This window comes from Bos javanicus, chromosome 20 (genome assembly GCF_032452875.1).
Source record: "Bos javanicus breed banteng chromosome 20, ARS-OSU_banteng_1.0, whole genome shotgun sequence".
Lineage (NCBI taxonomy): Eukaryota > Metazoa > Chordata > Mammalia > Artiodactyla > Bovidae > Bos > Bos javanicus.
The window spans coordinates 63,764,410-63,786,007 of NC_083887.1; the positions used below are offsets into that span (position 1 = coordinate 63,764,410).

General features: G+C 42.9%; 1 protein-coding gene across 3 annotated transcripts in view; it reads left to right on the plus strand.

The window, feature by feature from the left end:
- Positions 1-21,598, plus strand: part of SEMA5A (semaphorin 5A) — a 565,637-nt gene that overhangs the window by 407,747 nt on the left and 136,292 nt on the right. The gene's annotated exons all lie outside the window — the stretch shown is intronic.

Genomic DNA, 21,598 nt, shown 5'->3' on the forward strand with positions numbered 1-21,598 from the left:
CCTCCTCTGCTGAGTGTTCTGTCGGCTTCTGATTTCGTGTGTGACCTCGGTGCCATGCTTTGGGCCTGCCTTCTTTCCTCCAAGCATCAAAGTGCTGTCTTATCTTCATCACCCTTTTTGAAGTAATTTAATCATCTGTTTTCAGTCTATTAGTTATAACTCTAATTGGAAAAGCAGTTCCTAATTTCTCTCTTTTTAATTTTATTGAAGTATAGCATCAATTTTAGCTGTATAGCAAAGTGATTCACTTATGCGTGCATCTGTGTATTATTCTTTTTCGTATTCTTTTCCATCATGGTTTATGACGGGATATTGAATGTAGTTCCCGGTGCTCTACAGCAGGACCTTGTTGTTTATCCATCCTATACCTACTAGTTTGCATCTGTTAATCCCAAACTCCTAGTCCTTCCTTCCCCTATTCTCCTTGCAACTATGTCTGTTTTCTGTGTGAGCCCATTTCTGTCTTGTAAATTCTGTTTCATTTCATTTGTGTTGTGTTTTAGATTCCACCTAACTCTCTGTCTGTGTCTGTGTTAGTTGCTTAGTTGTGTCTAACTCTTTGTGATCTCATGGACTATAGCTCATCAGGTTCCTCTGTCCATGGGATTCTCCAGCCAAGAATACTGGAGTGGGTTGCCATTTCCTTCTCCAGGGGATCTTCATGACCCAGGGATCAAACCCCGGTCCCCTGCATTGCAGGCAGATTCTTTAACATCTGAGCTATAAGGGAAGACCTATAAGTGGTATCATATGGTATTTGTCTTTCTCTGTCTGACCTGCTTTGCTTAGTATGATCATTTCTAGGTCCATCCTGGTTTGGGGTTCTAATTCCAATCATGATAGATGACAAGCCATTCAGCAAATACATCCTCTAGAGACTAACTTTTCTTTTCTACAGACCTGGTTCTCTTGCTTTTGATATAATCTACTGCTTATTGATAAATTCATTCATAGTAGAGCAAGATGTTACTAATGCCAATCACAGGATGGGCTCTGGGAGAAGACGCCATACATAGAACTCTTCTGTAGTTTCCATGACACACTAGTCAGGTTGTTTGTTAAACTCAAGGGGAAGTGGGGATTGCCGTAGATGAAGGCCCCTTCCAGCAGAGAAATGGCCATGAATACAGAAAGAGCCCTGCTCCCGACCTTGCTCAGGGCCTAAGGGCAGACATGCAGAGTTCTCCTAGCATCTGGATACATGGATAGTATTTAAGTTGTTTAGACTAGCTGGGTGATTCTAACTTTAGGGACTCTTAAATTATAAATTTCATGTCTCAACCAGGTTCTGGGTCTTTTCATTTATCTCTTCTAGCACTGCTGAATACATTTTGAAGGTGCTATCTTCTTTTGCAAGTTTTAATTCAGAATACAATTTAGCTTTAAAAGGATGTCATTTGAAATGATCCAGCAGATAGCTTTCTTCTTTATTTTCAAGGCATTGAAACGTACAAATAGAATATTAGAAGGAATATCCAAAAATGCCAGCCTGTTTTAACTAAACCTGCTAAGAGCTGAACCATTTCTGACAAGTAGGGATATCGAAGATGGCAGAATTGGACTTTTAGAATTCAGAAGGCTGATGTTTATGTGGGCTTTTATTTATAGTGTGGATGGGCCTCCCAGGTGGTACTAGTGGTAAAGAACTCACCTGCCAATGCAGACGAATCAGAAAAGCAAGGTTTGATCCCTGGGTTGGGAAGATTCCCCTAGAGAAGGGCATGGCGACCCACTCCAGTATTCTTGCCTGGAGAATCCCACAGACAGAGGAGCCTGGCGGGCTACAGCCCATAGAGTTGCCAGGAGTCAGACATGATTGAAGTAACTTAGCATGCACACAGCCAATAGATGACATCAAGGCAAACCTTGGATACATTTGATGGTAGAGCTGATACTGAGCAGACATGGCAGGACCTTACTGTCCATATGCTGTACATCATCCAGACATTAAGAAGGACTCAGCTGATACAGGGCTTCCCTGGTAGCTCACCTGCAATGCAGGAGACCGTGGTTCGATTCCTGGGTCGGGGAGATCTGCTGGAGAAGGGATAATCTCCCCAGTCCAGTATTCTTGGGCTTCCCTTGTGGCTCAGCTGGTAAAGAATCCACCTGCAATGTGGAAGACCTGGGTTCAGTCCCTGGGTTGGGAAGATCCCTAGAGGAGGGCATGGCAACCCACTCTAATGTTCTTGCCTGGAGAATCCCCATGGACAGAGGAGCCTGGTGGGCTATACAGTCCATGGGGTCACCAAGAGTCAGACATGACTGAGGGACTAAGCACAGCACAGCTGATACAGCATTGGCATAATTACCATTCACAGCCAGTGAATATGAAGCTGAACTACTTCCTAACTCGCTAGTAGGGTCAGTTGGGTATTTTGGGTTTAGCAATCAGATTTGGTAATTTTTCTTCCTTTACCTGGGGTTTACTTGAATAAGCACAAATTGGAGAAACCCTGCCCGTGGTCATTTGAAAGTCGGTTACTTCTATTTCTCAGTACTATCTAAAAATCAAAGTGAAATAGGCCTTTGTTAATTGTGCAGCTCATGGTGCTTCTTGCAGCTCGAATGATATTGTCCCTGCTGGCCAGCACTGCACTGAGACCAACAGCTTTTCCTGTACACCTTCTGGGGCTGAATCTTTGCTACTCCCATCTTTGTCTTATCCAAAATCTAGCCAGGGTGAGACACATTCTCTGGCTCATGACTGTGAGGATATTTTGCAGATCTTCTCAGAACAGGAGGCAACATGGCCATGTTGCCTTTAGAATATTTAAGAGTGGTGTTTTATGAATGACTGAGTCTTACAACCAAACAGCTGCTGAGTTCCTCTCTCCAAGGACAGAATGAGCATCATGTTGACCATCCGTGGATTCTGGGCATCTTGATTTTGGGAACCCCCGTCTTTTCGGGCCTGTGTCCTCCCTCTGTGACATGCCTTTGCTAGCTCTGTGTATCTTCCTGCCCCTCATGTGAGGCTATCTTTCTTGCTCTTAGCTATGGCTGTTCTCATTCTCTGTTCCAACCCTGCAAATACCATTCTGTTTCAGAGTTTCTACTGTCCTCTCTAGGGAGAAATGTATTGCTTTTTCTGACTGGGCCTCAATTCCAATATCTACAGATTTGCTCCTCCAACATGCTGTCACTCTTGTTAAAATGTGTGTATGTGCTCAGGTGCTCAGTCATGTCTGACTCTTTGTGACCCCATAGACTGTAGCCCACCAGAGTCCTCTGTAGCCCACCAGGCTCCTCTGTCCATGGGACTTTCCAGGCAAGAATACTGGAGTGGGTTGCCATTTCCGTCTCCAGGGGAATCTTCCTGACTCAGGGATCGAACCTGGGTCTCCTGCATTAGCAGGTGGATTCTTTACCACTGAGCCACCTGGGAAGCCCCTTGTTCAGGTACCACATTCTATAATGCTGAGCCCTCTGCCACCTCTGCTAACCATTTATTTTATTTTTTCCATGACTGTTTATTCCCTTAATTCAAGCCCTTATTTCTGGGGCACTGTTTTGGAATACTGTTTGTTCAGTGAGGGCATGGATAAGACTCACCTGGAGGACAGGTGAAATGCAGGTTCCTGAGCCCAACCACATGAGATCTTGATTCAGTACAGAGATGGGGGTGTTTTTACTAGGTTCCCAGGTCAACTCAATGCCAGGCATTTCTGGTCCATACTTAAGAAGTGCCCTTCTACAGGAAATAGTGATGATTACTGACTTAGACTCGCTTCTCTATAATGAATGTACTTTGCTTATCTCTGTGCTTGGGCTCTGATAACATTGAGATTGATTTCTAATTGTTCATGATGCAGATATAAAATCTGTTACTTGATGTGAACATTACAGACATTTTCACAGCTCATCTCACTTGCTGGTATTATTTGCTAATCAGGGGAGCTACCAGGGCTTCCCTTATAGCACAGTTGGTAAAGAATCTGCCTGCAGTGCAGGAGACCCCAGTTTGATCCCCGAATCAGGAAGATCCACTGGAGAAGGGATAGGCTACCCACTCCAGTATTCTTGGGTTTCCCCTGTGGCTCAGCTGGTAAAGAATCTGCCTGCAATGCAGGAGACCTAAGTTTGATCCCTGGGTTGGGAAGATCCCCTGGAGAAGGGAAAGGCCACCCACTTCAGTATTCTGGCCTGGAGAATTCCATGGACTGCATAGTCCTTGGGGTCACATTGTGTCCCATGGGGACACGACTGAGCGACTTTCACTTTTAGTAAAGCAGATGTGACTTGACTTGAAAGAAAATGTTTTAAAATGAATCAAGCTAATACAGAATGATTAAAATATACCAGGCTAGGAAATAGAAATCATATTGATAGGACTTGGTGGTCTGGGCTGGACAGGCAAAGATACCTGGAATGACTTCCCTGAGATAAAGGAAGAATAGAGTCTGTACATTTCAAATTACATCATTCTTGAGCAATATTAACTCAGAATAAATGAACACTGAATGTAGTCAGGTTAAGATTTTAAATTACAATAATAAAGAAATATTCAGGTGCTCAGGAGAAAAAAAAATCTACAAGTGGAAAAATAAAGGTGGTTCTAGAATACTCTCTGACTGCATAAATCTGTGAAATGTAGTCTGAAATATTCTGAGAAAAAGAAAATATGAATCAAGAGTATTATATTCAATTAGAAATGAAGAAAACAGACAGACATTCCTCAAAATGAAAATCTCAAGCAATAGAATAAACACCAGGAGTGTCTTCTACAAGCACAAAACAAGACTAATTACTGGCTGGATTCAGCCAAACAAATTATGGAGGAGTTTTGAAAAGAAAAAAAGAAAAATAAAGCAAAACAATGGAGCACTTAAGACTAGATTTCAAGTAAAGCAATATATGTAAAAATTGGAAGAAAGTTGAATGTGACTCAAGAGTTTTCATTCTAGGCTAATCTTTCCTTCAAAGATAAAGGTACATAGAAAATTTAGGAATATAGCATCTATGGTTTCTTACTTTTGAAACAGAAAACTGTGTTTTGTAGTCAAAGAAGAAAATTAGAACAGAAATGTCAGGAAAGAAGTCATAGAAAAGGGATGGCTGGTGAGCTAAGGATGTGTTTTCATTTTGGATGAAAGAAAAATTAGGGAGTCCTATAGAACATGAGGACTTCCCTGGTGGCTCAGCGGTAGAGAGTCCAAATTCAGCCAATGGAGGAGACACAGGTTCAGTCCCTGGGTCGGGCAGATCCTCTGGAGAAAGATATAGGAACTCACTCCAGTACTCTAGCCTGGGAAATCCCATGGACAGAGAAGCCTGGTGGGCTACAGTCCATGGGGTCACAGAGTCAGACATCATTTAAAAACTAAACCACAATAGAACATGAAGGCCTCTGCGAGTTGATGGAACACCCTGTGCACAGAAAACTTAGAGAAGGGCCGTGAGGGTCCATCACTGGGGATGGTGACTGCAGCCATGAAATTAAAAGACGCTTACTCCTTGGAAGAAAAGCTACGACCAACCTAGACAGCACATTAAAAAGCAGAGACGTTACTTTGCCAACAAAGGTCCGTCTAGTCAAAGTTATGGTTTTTCCAGTGGTCATGTATGGATGTGAGAGTTGGACTATAAAGAAAGCAGAGCACTGAAGAATTGATGCTTTTGAACTGTGGTGTTGGAGAAGACTCTTGAGAGTCCCTGGACTACAAGGAGATCCACCAGTCCATCTTAAAAGAAATCAGTCCTGAATGTACTTTGGAAGGACTGATGTTGAAGCTGAAACTGCAATACTTTGGCCACCTGATGCAAAGAGCTGACTACTTGGTAAAGACCCTGATGCTGGGAAAGATTGAAGGCAGGAGGAGAAGGGGATGATGGAGGATGAGATGGTTGGATGGCATTGCCGACTCGATGGACATGAGTTTGAGTAAACTCTGGGAGTTGGTGATGGACAGGGAAGCCTGGCGTGCTGTAGTCCATGGGGTCACAAAGAGTCGGACATGACTGAGTGACTGATCTGAACTGAACTAAGCCCGTCCTCAGATTTTCTTGGGCTTCCTTTCCCTGGATCCTCAGCCATTTGCTCCATCCCAGGTGCCACCTGGGCTGATAGATGCCTGGGCAAGACGATGCGCTTTTTCCCACTGATGCTGATCAGCTTGTGGCCAGGCCCTCCTGCCACTTCTGGACATGGATGGGACATCACACTGCTTGCCTGGAATGTGGATTCTCAAGCAGATGCTAAACAATCTGGAAGACGCAACCTGAAAGTTCAGGGGAATGAACTTCCAGTAAGGTGAACGTTGATGGACAAGAGGCATGATATGGAAAGGAACCACTAATAAATTTCCTTTCTCTTTTTTTCCTCCAATGGCCAGTGGGTTCTTCACATAACCAAGCAGATGTCTCAGCGTACAGGGGTGGCCCACAGTGACCCCTCACTTGGCATTAACCCCTACCTTTCCTGCTCAAACTTGTCCCTCACTCACACGTCCTGGGGTTGCACCCCTAATAATGCATCAGCTCTTAATTCTTGCTTCATGTTCAGCTTTCTAGGCAATCACACTAAGGAATTCTTCAACCATGTAGAGTTGCCTGACTGTAAACAAAGGCAGGGATAGATGATATAGGCTCAATAGACCAGATTAAGACTTTAATCTGAGTACAACAATAATAATACAACAAAACTTTGTAAAAAGAGGAAATTATATGCATCAATAGATGTTTTCAAAATCATTGAGTAAGTTGGAAAAAAAAAAAAAGACTAGTGTCCATAGTACCTGAAGAATGGATTGGAGAGTAGTAGCAAGGGCAGAAACAGGATAGAACTTATTTTTTACAACATCAGTATGATTTTAAGGCACGACCTGCTGGTTATATAAGAACAAACAGGCAGTGTAGTGACATGTCATTCAGTGAAACTGTGTAATGAAGACTAGTCTGCGGTCAAGGCTGTTTCAGTCATAAACAAGATGGGTGTGGTGGCCTTGGCCGGCAGACAGGCAGTGGCGGTGTAGACTGAAGCATGTGCTCTCAGCCGGGCTATACAGCTCCCAAGGAAGCAAACATCAGTTCTTAAGAGACAAAACCCTTATTTTGATGTGTAAGGAACAGATAGGGGGAGAAGGGGACAACAGAGGACTAGATGGTCGGATGGAATCACTGACTCGATGGGCATGAGTTTGAATAAGCTCCAGGAGTTGGTGATGGACAGGGAGGCCTGGCGTGCTGTGGTCCATGGGGTCACAAAGAGTCAGACACGACTGAGCGACTGAACTGAACGGATGATACATGCATCACATAAACAAATACACTATCTTTAGTGAAAATTTCATGGACATGAGGACAATTACAGAAAAAGAAGTAAGATAGTCTCCTTGCCAGAGTGATCATTTTAAAAAGTTTGAGAAACATTGCTGTTGGGTGTTTTCATGGAGGGAACAGAAGTAAATAGATTCAGTGTATGTTATGTTCTGGAGGTATGTTTGGGTGAGGTAAGGGGTCATATCAAAGAGTGTCTTAATTTTCTTGCGAGGCGGCAGTTGAAGCTGACAATCTTTTGACAGCATTTTCTGAGAAGGGAAGAAGTTGAAGCTTTGGTGTCAAACTCCCTGAGTAAACAAAAGGGACTTTCTGTCCTCAAGAAGCCTATCTTTCAGAAACAGATACAAACAATAAAACAAATAGCTACATTAAGTGTTAGATGGGGAAAAAATAAAGCAATAAGAAGGAATGGAGGAGGGGAAGGTTTCAGTGTCCCTTCTAAGGGTAATGCGTGAGATCCATCATGTATAATGATTTCCAAGAGGGAAAAAAAACTGGAATTCTACTTTCCAGAACTCCAGTTTGGGGAAATAAATGAGTTTGAATATTTTCAGTAGAGACTAGACCCCTTGAATGCGGGTTTCATAAAGTTGCTAACCCCTGCTGGGAATCATCTCCCTGAGAAGGAAAATGGAGCTGCAGAAAGAGTCACTAAATGGGTGACATTCTGATGCTCACGTGGGGCTGGGGTCAAACCAACCAGAGGGAAGAGAAAGGAGATTCCCCAGTGTAGATGGGAGAACAGACTCACGAGTCCACGTGGCTTTTCCACAAGGACCATGGAGAAAATATCACCAATGATTCCATTCTGTTTTCCCTCTTTTCTTTTCCAAATATATTTTTAATACAAAACAGGCATTTTTTTAAAAATTGTCACTTGCTATTAACAATGCTTAAAATCCAGAAATCAGTAATATTTCCAAAATGAATTCACAGAGAAAAAACAAAGAAATAAAAAATGTTCTAGAAACTTCTGTAATGATCATCACCTAGCTCAACCCCGCTCTTGACTTATTTCCCTGAATATAGTTTCTTCCAGAACCTAATTATCCAGTTTTTCAGCTCCCTTTCTAAAGAGAGGAAGACAAGACTGCTGAGTAAAGGAGGGGCCTCAGTATTCCCTGGGACTAAAGTACACAGGACTTAAGACCCCAGGCAGATCTTTTCAAGCACCAAAATTTAAGTAATACATTTAATGCTGCCATTACTAACAATTATCTCCCTTAATATTTATAAGGAATTTGAAACTACTTAAGTTTCACAGGCAAGCATCAATCTGTGAAAATCCTATGTTGAAAAGATTTTTTACAGTCACTCCAAATTCTCTCCCTCTCAGTGGAAGCTGGAAATCCCAATCTAATCCAGGTTTGCTCTGTATGTGCCCATTTATGTAAGGGCTTCCTCTAGGCTGAAAGGGAGCATTACGTCATTTGGGTGCTTGATAAAATTTTATGAATTTTCAGTTTAATGATAAAATACCTGTAGTGAATAGCAATAATGTAGGAAAATGCCAGTTTCCTGGTGTCACGGGCTCAGTTGTGTTCCCTGCAAAACTGGCTCAGAATGTGAACTTATCTGGAAAGAGTCCTTGCACATGTCATTGTGATGTCTTGTGTGCTGTGCTCAGTCGTGTCCGACTCTTTGCAACTCCATAGTCTGTGGCCCACCAGACTCCTCTGTCCATGGGATTCTCCAGGCAAGAATGTTGGGATGGGTTGCCATTCCCTTCTCCAGGGATCTTCCTGATCCAGGGATCGACGCTGGGTCTCCTGCATTGCAGGCAGATTCTACCACTGAGCTACCTGGGAAGTCCTATACCGGAGTAGGGTGGACTCTTAATCCAACGTGACTGGCATTCTTATAAGAAGAGGAGAAAGACACACATGGGAGAATGGCATGTGACAAATTAGCAGAGATTGGAGTGATGTGACTGAGCCAGGGAACACCAGTGATGGACACCCAGCACCAAAGGCTGGGGAGATACCAGGAAGGATTTTATTCTGAGTCTCCAGGGAGCGTGGCCCTGCCAATACCTTGATTTCAGACTTCTGGGCTCCAGAATAGCGGGATGAGAAATTTCTGCTGCTGTAAGCCACTTAGAATGCGATATTCTATTGTAGCTGCCCCAGGACACTAATTCACCTGGGTATACTTTTCCACTTTGCACCTGATGTTGCAGCCAAATTTTAAGTGCTAACCTCTCCCCTGACATTCCTCAAATGTCCTCAATGCGACGAACAAAATTAGTGTTTTAGTATTACTTTATGTCAGGCCCAATTAAAATGAAAAGTCTACTGTTGAATACAATTTAATGTATGCCAAACCACTTAAAATGGTATAACAACTTTACTAATTATAAGAACATTACTGCTTGCTTTTTAATGTGTTTTGTTTTTAAACATGTTTTCTGAATAATTTTTGTACTTTAGGCCTAGTTCCCCAACCGCAAAATAATCTGAATTATATGCTAATTAGTAAATATCACAATTTAGTCCAAATTGATGCAATCCACTTCTGTCTTTATGGGAGACCCAATTTTCATTTTTTTCTCTGCTTTCTCTCTCCTACCTTTCTTTGGTTCTGACCCATGTAAGTCTTTCATTCTTTCTCTTTCATATTTCACGAGATCAGTTTTGATTGAAAGTTGCCCCAGGAAGTAAATTGTTACAGTCGGTGGACAACACAAACTGTTTCTCTTTACCTCATCTTTTCATATAGATCCTGTCTGGTGCACATTTTTGGTGTAACTCCTTTAGAAATCAGGACAGATACTGGAGGTTAACGATGATAGTTCTCCCATTCCCAGTCTTGCTGTTCTCCTATTTATACAAAACTCTTGAAGCCTATTATTGTTTCTGTGTGACATGACATCATAACTCCAAAGAGGTTTTAGTAATACCCACCAAATATCCCAAGTTTCCTTGTTCTGTGAATCAGAGAGCTCCACTTCTGCAGAGAAATATTCAAACCACTTGCTCTGCAAACTTCATAAGGCAAGTCTAACGTAGATCACCAGTTATTAGAATGCATAATTTAAGGTATGTTTTTTGTAGATACCTTTATCCTGGAAATTCCATTATGAGAAGACTCACTTCTCTGCTAATTTGATTATGAACCTGCAAGTTTTATTATAAAAGGATTTCTGTAGCTGATCTTAAAAACAAACATTCCCAGAGGTAATAGGACTCCCAATTAAATGGCTACACCATCCTCATTCATTTTGTCATCTGGAGCTAAATACATTGTACAGTTATTACCAACACTTGTTAATGGCTCCTATTTATAGAAACTTGGTTAAAAGGGTTTTTGTCCAAATATATATTGTTACAAGGGATTTTATCTAAATCCTATATATGGGGTCACAAAGAGTCATACACTACTTAATGACTGAACAACAACAAATGTATATAAGGGCTTCCCTGGTGGCTCAGCGGTCAGAGTCTGCCTGCAATGCAGGGGACATGGGTTCCATCCCTGGGTCAGGAAGATCCCTTGGAGGAGGGCACCAACCCAGTCCAGTATTCTTGCTTGGAGAATCCCATGGACAGAGGAGCCCAGCCAGCTACAGTCCACAGGGTTGCAGAGAGTCGGACATGACTAAAACAAATGAGCAATCACATACGTATATAATATCTTATATATGCATATTAATATATATATATATATATATAATCTTAGCAGTTTAATACGAAATACATGTATTATCTTACAGCTTCCGTGGGTCAGGAGACTGGGCTTGGCTGGGTTTTCTGCTCAGGCTCTCACCAGGCTGTGTCAAGATGTGAGGTAGGGCTGTAGTCTCCTCTGAAGGCTGGACTGGTGAAGAATCCACATATGGGTTCATTCAGGTTGCTGGCAAAAGTCAGGTCCTTCTGGCTGTGTGACTGGGGTCCCCAGGGTTTTGATGGCTCTTGGCAGAAACCATCTCATGTCCTGCAGGCGGCCTGCAGCTGCTCCCCACCCAGTCTTTTCCATCCACCTGCAAAGAGCCATCTTCTCAGGAAAGGTCCTATCTTTTAAGGGTTTTCACCTGATCAGACCAGGCCCACAAAAGATAATCCCATTCTAACCCCAAATCAACTTATTTGGGATCTTAATCACATCTGCAGAATCCCTTTGCTGTTGCCATACAAGGTCAGCTAATCACAGGAGTGATATATCATCATCAAAGCTTGGACCACTCAAGGAGAGGCACATATATATAATACATGTAATTGTGGGGCCACCTCAGAAATTTGGGGGCTTCTCGAGGAGGAGAAGGGGACGACAGAGGATGAGATGGCTGGATGGCATCACTGACTCGATGGACGTGAGTCTCAGTGAACTCCAGGAGTTGGTGATGGACAGGGAGACCTGGCGTGCTGCGATTCATGGGGTCGCAAAGAGTTGGACACGACTGAGCGACTGATCTGATCTGATCTGATCTGATGGCTCAGCTGGTAAGGAATCTGCCTGCAATGCAGGAGACCCCAGTTCGATTCCTAGGTTGGAAAGATCCCCTGGAGAAGGGATAGGCTACCCTCTCCAGTATTCCTGCCTGGAGAATCCCCGTGGAAGAGGAGCCTGGTAGGCTACAGTCCATGGGGTTGCAAAGAGTTGGACATGATGGAGCGACTAAACACTTAAAAATTTTCTGCTGTAGGAAGTTTCTTGAAGCCTCCACCCACACCTGCTACCCACTCCTACCAAACAAACAGATAAAAAAGCCTCTTAATGTACGTTTCGATTTTGAAAATTTAAAACTAAGTACAAAATGTTTCCAGTCCTGCAGTTATTAGGGCCGTTCATATTTAAAAGGCAAAAACCTGTGGCTCTAGTCTGGGCTGGCCCAGTTACATCGATTATTTGTTCTCCACCTGGTTGTCTAGCCCGGACTAAAGTGCTCATAGCAGAATGAAGTCATTTTTCATTGGCTCCGATGCTCCATGAGCTAATGTCTGCACTGGGAAAAAAAAATCAATAATGTAGAAGTGGAAGTCTGGGGGAAAATGCCGTGTATTTATGGCATTTCACAGATAATTCCCTCACAAGCTAAAAACAAATAAACAAAATATCTTACAACATTAAAAATGCAAGGGCCATCCCCATGTCTGCCTTCTCTCTCTCTCCTTCCTTTCTCTGGACTGTGACCTTGAGGAGCGGTGCTTTCCTGACTGTGGGGATGAACACATAGCCTGTCAGGAACATTTTTCTGACATCACCCTACAGGCAGGGAGGGGACTGCACAAATCTCCCAGGGGTTGCTTCCTCTCTGACACCCAGGTATTCCAGGACCAGTGGGGAGCTGTCTGGATTCCCACAGTAAGAAACTGTCCAATACTCAGTTGGCATGGACCTCTGTGAACACACAGAATCAGAATGAGGCTTTGTCATTCATTAGGAAATGCGAGAATCCACCTCCCAATGCAGGAGATGCAGGTTCCATCTCTGGGTCAGGAAGATCCCCTGAAGAAGGAAACAGCAACTTACTCCAGTATTCTTGCCTGGGAAATCCCATGGACAAAGGAGCATGGTGGGCTACAGTGCATGGGGTTGCAGAGTCGGACACGACTTATTAACTAAACAATAACACCAAGACAGTGCAAGGGACAGACTCAGGACTCCCTCACCCTGCATGTTGCTGATGGGCAATAAAATAATTGTAATATTGCTGTCAACTGGCCCACCGTCATCATTCTCTAACCCATTAAATCAGAAAGCAAGATTCTTCTTAGTACCATAAAATCTGGAATAATTTGATTCTGTTTATGATGTGTTAACAAATTGAATCTTTGCACTAGAAAAACTCAGATTTCACTCTTGCCCTGTGAAAGGAATGTTGTCCCTGGAGCAAATGTTTCTAAAATGATTTCATCTCAACACAGGACGTGGTAACATAGGCTTTGCAAAGTGTTGGGTTGCTTGGGCCACAGTGGACCTGCATCTGATGTCTAGCAGCAAATTATATCTAGGATTGTTTACATCTTGGCTTTAACCATCTGCCTTTTTCATTCCTTGTCTAAGCACTTTCTGCCATCCTTGCTGGCTTGTATATATGATCCTTACCTAACAATAATGACCAACCGTTACTGAGCAGATTTAGGCCATGACCTCCAGGTAATTAAATTCTAAAGCAGACAGCAGTGCACACAGAAGGGCCAGGAAGGTATAAGTGCAGTCTTCACTGCATGATGAAATATCATTAGCAATGACATTACATGTGGCCTTTTTTTCCAGAAGTTGTTACACAGCAGAGTGACTGGAGGAAAAAACTCCCTATCATTTCTTTGCAAATAAACCTTTGCAGAAGAGATGGGGGTAAAGAAATCCCTTAGCACAGAAGGAAGAGGTTTGACAGACCTGATAAGAGAGTGCCAAGGTGTAGTGGGTGACGTGCACCTATTAATACTGTAGTTTCCACCTGGAGCCCATTAGAGGAAGTGGTGAATTAACCCAGGTGGGAGGAATTAATCCTTCCGCCAGGATGCCTGCAGAAAATTGTAATTGGTGTAAACAGCTTGATGGTAGTGTGATTATCGACAGGGCACATCTATAAACTTGCGCGGGTGTGGGAAACCGTATTTGTCTTTTGCAGAGATGTCAACATCAAAATTTCTTTTAACTTATTTCTTGCAAAAAAAAATTGCCTAATCCTACAGTGTGATTAAAAACCCATCCAATTATTTGTTGGTTTATGATATTTTCACCTACTTTTCCTTACTGAAATATTGAAATAGTCAAATCGATGTTTCCTGAACAGAATATTTTATGGTCTTTAAACAGAATTCTCTTTCCAAAAAGATGCTGCAGAGGTTCTTGTCAAGGAACCATACAATTCTCATAGTATTAAGAACAAGATAATGTTTTAAGGCAATGCCCCTCTGAGCAAATGCTGTTCCTACTTGGTCCTATCTGATTTACATGTTGGGTAAATAAGTATTTCCTCGGAGATGCTGAAGGCATGACTTGTGCTAATGAGACCTTGTAGTATATGGAGAATCAAGGCAGCCCAAACTTACCTCCTAAAGTCAAGAATATCTGAAATTATAATTATATATGTACGAAGTTGCTCCCATAGATGAAAAAGAAATGAACACTGAAGTTGATTCCAATTGTGCATTGGCTGATAGTAAAAGCCAAATCAGTGCTGAATGAATGGACAGATGAAACCAAGGAGTCATCTGTCTATCTGTCCAGCCAGCCATCCTTGCAGTCATCCAGCTCATTGTCATTATGTTAACTAAACCCAAATGTGAAAGAAAGAAGAAAAAAGCTCTGAGCTTTTTCACCATTTAAGAGCATTCAATGCAAATTAATTAACTTTTTGACCAAGTGAATAATTAGCATCACTTTTTGGATTTCTGAAGGCTACAAAAGCTTACCTCTATATGAAGCTATTAAAGCATTTTGAGATTAAAACAATGTTCAGAGGGCAGTTCTTGTTATCTATTTTTAGTCTAATCTTGCACTCCAACTGAGTACAATGAAACTGATTAAATATGTAATTTTTTATTTGAAGAATTAAACTTGAGTAGAGAGAAAGGACAAGAAAATTTGTTCAAGATAGATGATTGTTTTCTTTAACAAGAAAATATGTGTTAAGCATTATCATGTGAGGCTAAAATATTGAGAATTATCTAAAATTACTACAAGTTCCTTATTAGAATCTTAAGAACAGTAGAAGTTGGTTTTTACACCAAGAACAATATGAGGTTTTATGACCCTTAATTTCCATGTATTTGTGTTGAGAAATGGAATGTGGAAGTCACTCAGTCGTGTCTGACTCTTTGCGACCCCACAGCCTGTACAGTCCGTGGAATTCTCCAGGCCAGAATAATGGAGTGGGTAGCTGTTCCTTTCTCCAGGGCATCTTCCCAACCCAAGGATCAAACCCAGGTCTCCCACACTGCAGGCGGATTCTTTACCAGCTGAGCCACAAGGGAAGCCCAAGAATACTAGAGTGGGTAGTCTATCCCTTCTCCAGGGTATCTTCCTGACCCAGGAATCGAACCAGGGTCTCCTGCATTGCAGGCGGATTCTTTACCAACTGAGCTACCATGTTTCCTGCCATATCAGTAAACAAGGATATCACAATCATCAATGATTTCAGTCTTCCAAATGTGAAGTTCTGAGCTGTCAGGACACCCAGGAAGGAGAGGAATACTTGCCCTCTGAGAGTCATCAGGCTGCAGCCACTCCCTAGAGTGAGCACTGAGGAACTCAGGATGTGAAAAAACCCAGGATACTGGCCCCAGATAGCTGAGATGCATATGAAAGGATTGATTTCAGTGAGCCCAGACTCTTGAATCTTCCCATACATAGAAAAGAACTAAATTCCTTACCTTGAAATGTCTGGTTTTCTTTAATTCACAAAATACTTTGGATGTTCAGACTGCCTGCCCTTTGTTGCAAATTTCTATGTAACCTGACTCCTCGCTGCCATCCCCAGCATTCTCAGAGCAGTTCTCTCAGGGTTATTGAAATGCTGTTTCCCAGGCATGAAGTCCTAACAAGTCCCACCAAATAAAACATAACTCTCAACTTTTAGGGTGTGACAATTTTTGTCGACAGCGTTAATGATAAAAATGTCAGTAATTGTCTAACTATTCAAAATATAAAAAAAAAAAAAGATCCTCACTTATAGTATTTAGAGTGATATTAAAATCTAATTATCAGTGTAGGCATTTCATGTAGATACTCATTGATATACTCAATTAATTTTTAAAATCTGAGCTTGACCGTAGCAAAAGAACACTGGTTCAAAGTGAAAGCCCTATCTGCAGAGATGTTGACTTGTCCTTGGTAAACTGGTTATTTCAAAGGCCATCTTCACAACACACTATTGCTCTGAGTTCAACTATATAAATTATATATTATATATATAATTATAAATTATAAATTATACTGCTTACAAAATATTGGCATTTTCTGTTTAAATTGTGGGCAGCATTAATTTCTCGCCACACAGACCGGATAACGGTCAGTTGTCTTGATCTTCATTGAATTGCTGACTTGGGAAGAGCCACCTGCAGCTTGTCTTCAGGACCTTCTAACTTTCAGGGTTGGGGTTCCTTAACCTGCACCTCTGGGTTCCTCAGGTTCTGGAGCCTCCCTGCCTTGAGCTCCAGGTATGCCAGGAGGCCACTGGCCCAGTGAAGCTCATCTTGCCCTGGCTCGGCTCTGACTTATCATCCAGTTCAGTGACTTGACATCCTATCTCATGGCCTGTGATCCAGTCTTCTCTCCAGTGTCCGGGTTGTGTCCTATCTTCTCTGGCATATCCCTATCCCAGGAATCAGGGCCATTCCTGTGCCCTGCAGTTGGTGCCTACTCCCTCTTGCTCCATCTCCAGACACCCTCCTGTTTCCTTCTCCGTTCAGTCTCCTGCTGTATGACTTGGACCCTCACTTTGGCCTTCATGGTTGGAGGATGTACAGCTAGTATTGAGACCCAGCTGCCCCTTAGCCATTTAAATCCTAGTTAGGGAAAACCAGTGAATTTTGTTAGGACTCACTGGCATCCATGAAAGGTTTAAGAGACACGTGGGAAATGAGCCTTGAGGCCAACAGGCTGAGGGCCCTGGGCTCTGCATCCTTAGTGTGGGGCCTGTGTAGTGGCTGAACATCCCAGCTCTTCATCTCATTAATGAGCCACGATGCAGAGCTGTTTTGTGCACACAAACATTTAATAACACATATCACACCTGCACAGTGGAAACCCGCTGGGGCTTTCCTATCCCTTGAATCTTTGGTTCTTATTTCAGACTCCCAATTTCATGGCCTTGGAAGTCCTCAGCTCTCTCCACGATTTCCACTAATGAATTCTGAGCTTATGCTCAGGAAGTCCTATGTACTCTCAGGCAGACCGTGCTTCTCACGCTGTCAGACACACACTCAGCTCCCTCACCAGATTGTGTTTAAAAAAGAACAAGGCCCGGCAAGCCTTGAGTGAGTTTACAGACAACGCTGTGAGAAGTTCGATGGTCATGGGGAAGTTTTACTGGCAGCTTCTGGCCATCTCCCAGCCTCCCCTCTCCCACCCTTGATCTGTCACTCTTCCTCTCCAACCCTTATCTCCCGTGGAACCTTCTTCCCTTGACCACCCCCCCCCCCGCCCCCCGCCCACATCCAGATCTAGAGCCTGGATAACAGGAAAGTGTGTAAGCTCGCATCTCAAGCTCAGTCCAGGGCACTCCCCAAAGAATAACTGGTTCTGTCCCAGAGGAATGTTAGGGAATAGCAGTGTATATATTAATCACTTACTTACTACATACTTATAAACTGCTTACTAATTATTGCTTACTACATACTTATGATGCCTTTTGTTTTTAATACTTATAATGTAATATATTTGCCTCTAAATCAGCTTCCTATCGTGTAACTGCATGCGTGTAATGGCCTGGGGTGCATGTGGTATTTCCTGGTGGTGTTAGTGGTAAAGAACCTGGCTGCCAATGTGGGAAACATAAGAGACACAAGTTCAATCCCTGGGTCGAGAAGATCCCCTGGAGGAGGACATGTCAACCCACTCCAGTATTCTTGCCTGGAGAATCCCGTGGACAGAGGAGCCTGGCAGACTACAGTCCATAGGATCACAAAGAGTCAGACACGACTGAAGCGAAATAGCATGCACACACACATGTGGTATAAGAGATAGGTCTGCCCATCTGCCTAAAGTGGTAAATTTGCCAAGGTCAAGAATTACATTCTATATAGTAGTTTTCCATTTTTAAGAAGTTTTTTGAGGGGAAGGGTTAATTGTAGACTACTATTTTAGATAGATATTTTAGGTGTAAAGAATAATAACATGGTCTAATCAGTTTCCCTGAGAGCTCAGTTGGTAAAGAATCTGCCTGCAATGCAGGAGATGCCAGTTAGATTCCTGGGTCAGGAAGATCTGCTGGAGCAGGGATAGGCTACCCACTTCAGTATTCTTGGGCTTCCCTGGTGGCTCAGCTGGTAAAGAATCAGCCCACAATGCGGGAGATCTGGGTTTGATCCCTGGGTTGGGAAGATCCCTTGGAGAAGGGAAAGGCTATCCACTCCATTATTCTGGCCTGGAGAATTCCACAGACTGTATAGTCCATGGGGTCACAAAGAGTTGGACCCAATTGAGCCACTTTCACTTTCTTTGACTTTCACTTTCAAATCAGTTTACCCTCCAGCCAAGTCACACAGCAGAACTGCACCAGTGTTCTGGGGGCCTCCCTCTTTACCCCACCTCAAGCCATGAACTCTTCCCCAAGTATCCACAGTCCTGAGTTTTGTTTTTATTATTGCCTTCCTTTCTTTGATAATTTCACTATATTTTATTCCCGAGATGGCATTGCTTAGTTTCATATGGTTTGAACTTTCAGTAAGTGTGTTTATGTATATTCTCCTAAGACTGTCTTTTTAAAATTTTGTTCAGCATTTTTTTAAATTAATGATTCATCCATGTTTGTGCACATAACTAAAATCCCTTCGTCTTTGCCACTCTGCAGTTTTCCAGTTTGCCTAAACTGAAGGTAATATTGAGGATTGATATTTGGGTGGCTTCCAGTCTTCTGTTGTTGTAAGTGGTGCTGCTCTTGGGTTGGCCAAAAGGTTTGTTTGGGTTTTTCCAATGTGTCACCCTTGTAAGGAACAGTTAATCCTACACATCTATGAGCCGGAGTCCCCCATCCTCCCCACTTTGATTGGACACCCCTCCCCAACTTGCCCTACTTTCCTTTTCTGCCTGGTGAATGCTTGCTCATCTTTCAAGGTACAGTTGAAGAGTGTAGGCTTCCCCTTCCCCACCCTCTCCTCAAAGACTGGTTAAGGATTTCTTCCTGTACATCTAGGGGCACAGAGACTTGGGAACAATGGTCTGGCTTGGGAGGGTCAGAAAGTGGGTGGAAGCTGGCTCCTGAAAGACAGGGGGATGCTTTCCTAGTGGAGAACGTTTGGAAAAACCTTCCTAGAAGAAGACCCTGGATATAGAAAACCTGCAGATATAGAAAGGCATGCACTGTTCCGAAGGTGAAAAAAACTGCATTCACTGGCGTTACAGGCAGAGAGGCAGGAAAGTGAAAGAAAATGTTAGTTGCTCAGTCATGTCTGACACTTTGCAACCCCAGACTGTAGCCCACCAGGCTCCTCCATCCATGGAATTCTCCAGGTAAGATTACTAGAGTGGGTTGCCATGCCCTCCTCCAAGGGATCTTTCTGACTCAGGGATCAAACCTGGGTCTCCTGCATTGCAGGCAGATTCTTTATCATCTGAGCCACCAGGGAAGCCCTGAGAGAAAAGATCAAATGAAAACATTGAATAATTGAAAAATTTATCCTAATGAATGGAAAGGGATTTAGATGCATGAACAGATTTGCACCAAAGGGGAGATAACAGTGCAGTTTGGGGATACTGAGTTCCAGTTTCCTGGGGTAGGTCTGATGGTCGGTTAGAAGTCCTTTTTTAAAGAGAAAGGTTTGGGTCAGTAATGGAGGGCTCAGATTGGCTTTGACTCCATAGGAATGGGTGAGATCATGCCTGAAAAAAGCTTGTGAAAAGTCCAGCTACTCAACAGCTGGGACTATCAGCCACTAGTTCGTAATTAGTGCAATGCAGTGATTCAGAAAAACGACAAAATAATTGTCTTACTCCATTGAATAGAGAGCTCTTTTTTTCCCCCTCTAAATTAATGTTGCACAAGTACAAAAGTGCTTTGCATAGATCTGTTCAGCCACCTCAGTTCATACCTAATGGGATCAGAGGCGGGACTGATTTTACCACTGGGGGTGAGAGGGTTGTTTAGACTCCGTGTTCCTGCCTGGTGACTGTCAATGAAGAGCTGGCAACCTGGCCAACTGGGTCGTTGTTTGGTAATTTAGATACAATAAATCTAAGGCAAGTAATTACCTTCTAGAAACTTGAATCGCCACCTTAGCAGAATGATGGGAGAAAGAAGCTGTGGGGTAGGATGGGAGCTTAGAAAAGATACCCAGAGGACTCTATTAATTGCACTTTCACTTCCAATGGAATATGGTTTTTATTCACAGGATGCTCCAGTGGTAAATTTCCTGTAAGCATCAGCTTATGATGTAGAGTACTTAGAGGAATGTTTTGTTTCATTTTGGTTTTCAGAAAGGCAGTGGAGGTTGTTAAAAAAAAAAAAAAAAAAAAAACCATCATCTATTCCTCTCTTTTATGTGAGGCCAGTACTGACAGATGTAGGGTGCTTGTTCATTTTAGACAAAACTTGAGGAGGGCTTATAATCTATAAGCTAAAAATAGCAATAAAGTAATAACAGTGAATTATTATATAACATACCCTGCCTGCCAGGCACTGTCCAAGACTTCTGTGTAGATAAGCTCCCTACGTGGCCCCTGGTCTGTGAGCTGGGTCCCAGGGTGTAGGAGACACAGAGGTCAGTGAGCTGGAGACAGGAGCCTAACCTGGGCCCTCAGGCTCCAGGGTCCACACACTGGACCAGGTGCTCTGCTTGAGCACCTACTGGGTGTCAGGCACAGACACTGGTGAGTCTCCAGTGAATAGGTCAGACTGTGTCCACCAACAAAGACTGCCTGGAATTTACATGCTGAGGGTGACAATAGCTATATATCTGTATCTATATATCTATATCTATATCTATATATATTTTTTTTGCCCAGACCGTGTGGCTTGCAGGATTTTAGTTCCCTAACCAGGGATGACGGAGAAGGCAATGGCACCCCACTCCAGTACTCCTGCCTGCAAAATCCCATGGACGGAGGAGCCTGGTAGGCAGCAGTCCATGGGGTCGCTGAGGGTCGGACATGACTGAGCGACTTCACTTTCACTTTTTGCTTTCATGCATTGGAGAAGGAAATGGCAACCCACTCCAGTGTTCTTGCCTGGAGAATCCCAGGGATGGCAGAGCCTGGTGGGCTGCCGTCTATGGGTCACACAGAGTCGGACACGACTGAAGCGACTTAGCAGCAGCAGCAACCAGGGGTGAAACTCAGACCACAGCAGTGAAAGTGCCAAGTCCTAACCACTGGACAGCCAGGAAACTCCCTCGATACGGTTTAAAGTAATACTTTGCGATAAAAGAATGTTACATATAATTTATGACTGGGATGGCTAAGCTGGCTTACATGTCCTTTTTATTTTTTTGAGAAAAAATAAGCCATTAGTTGAATCTGATAAACTGAGTTAATTAAAATCTCCTTTTCAGGCATACACCAGCCAAGAAAGCCTGTTTTTGTTTTTTTTTTTTTTTTCCTCCTAATTCCCCTTCACTATATAAATGTGATACTGAGCTCCCAGTGCCAAGACCAATTTAATTCATTTGCTCAATTATGGGTTAAAAGAAAGACCTTTGGAAACATATTCGCT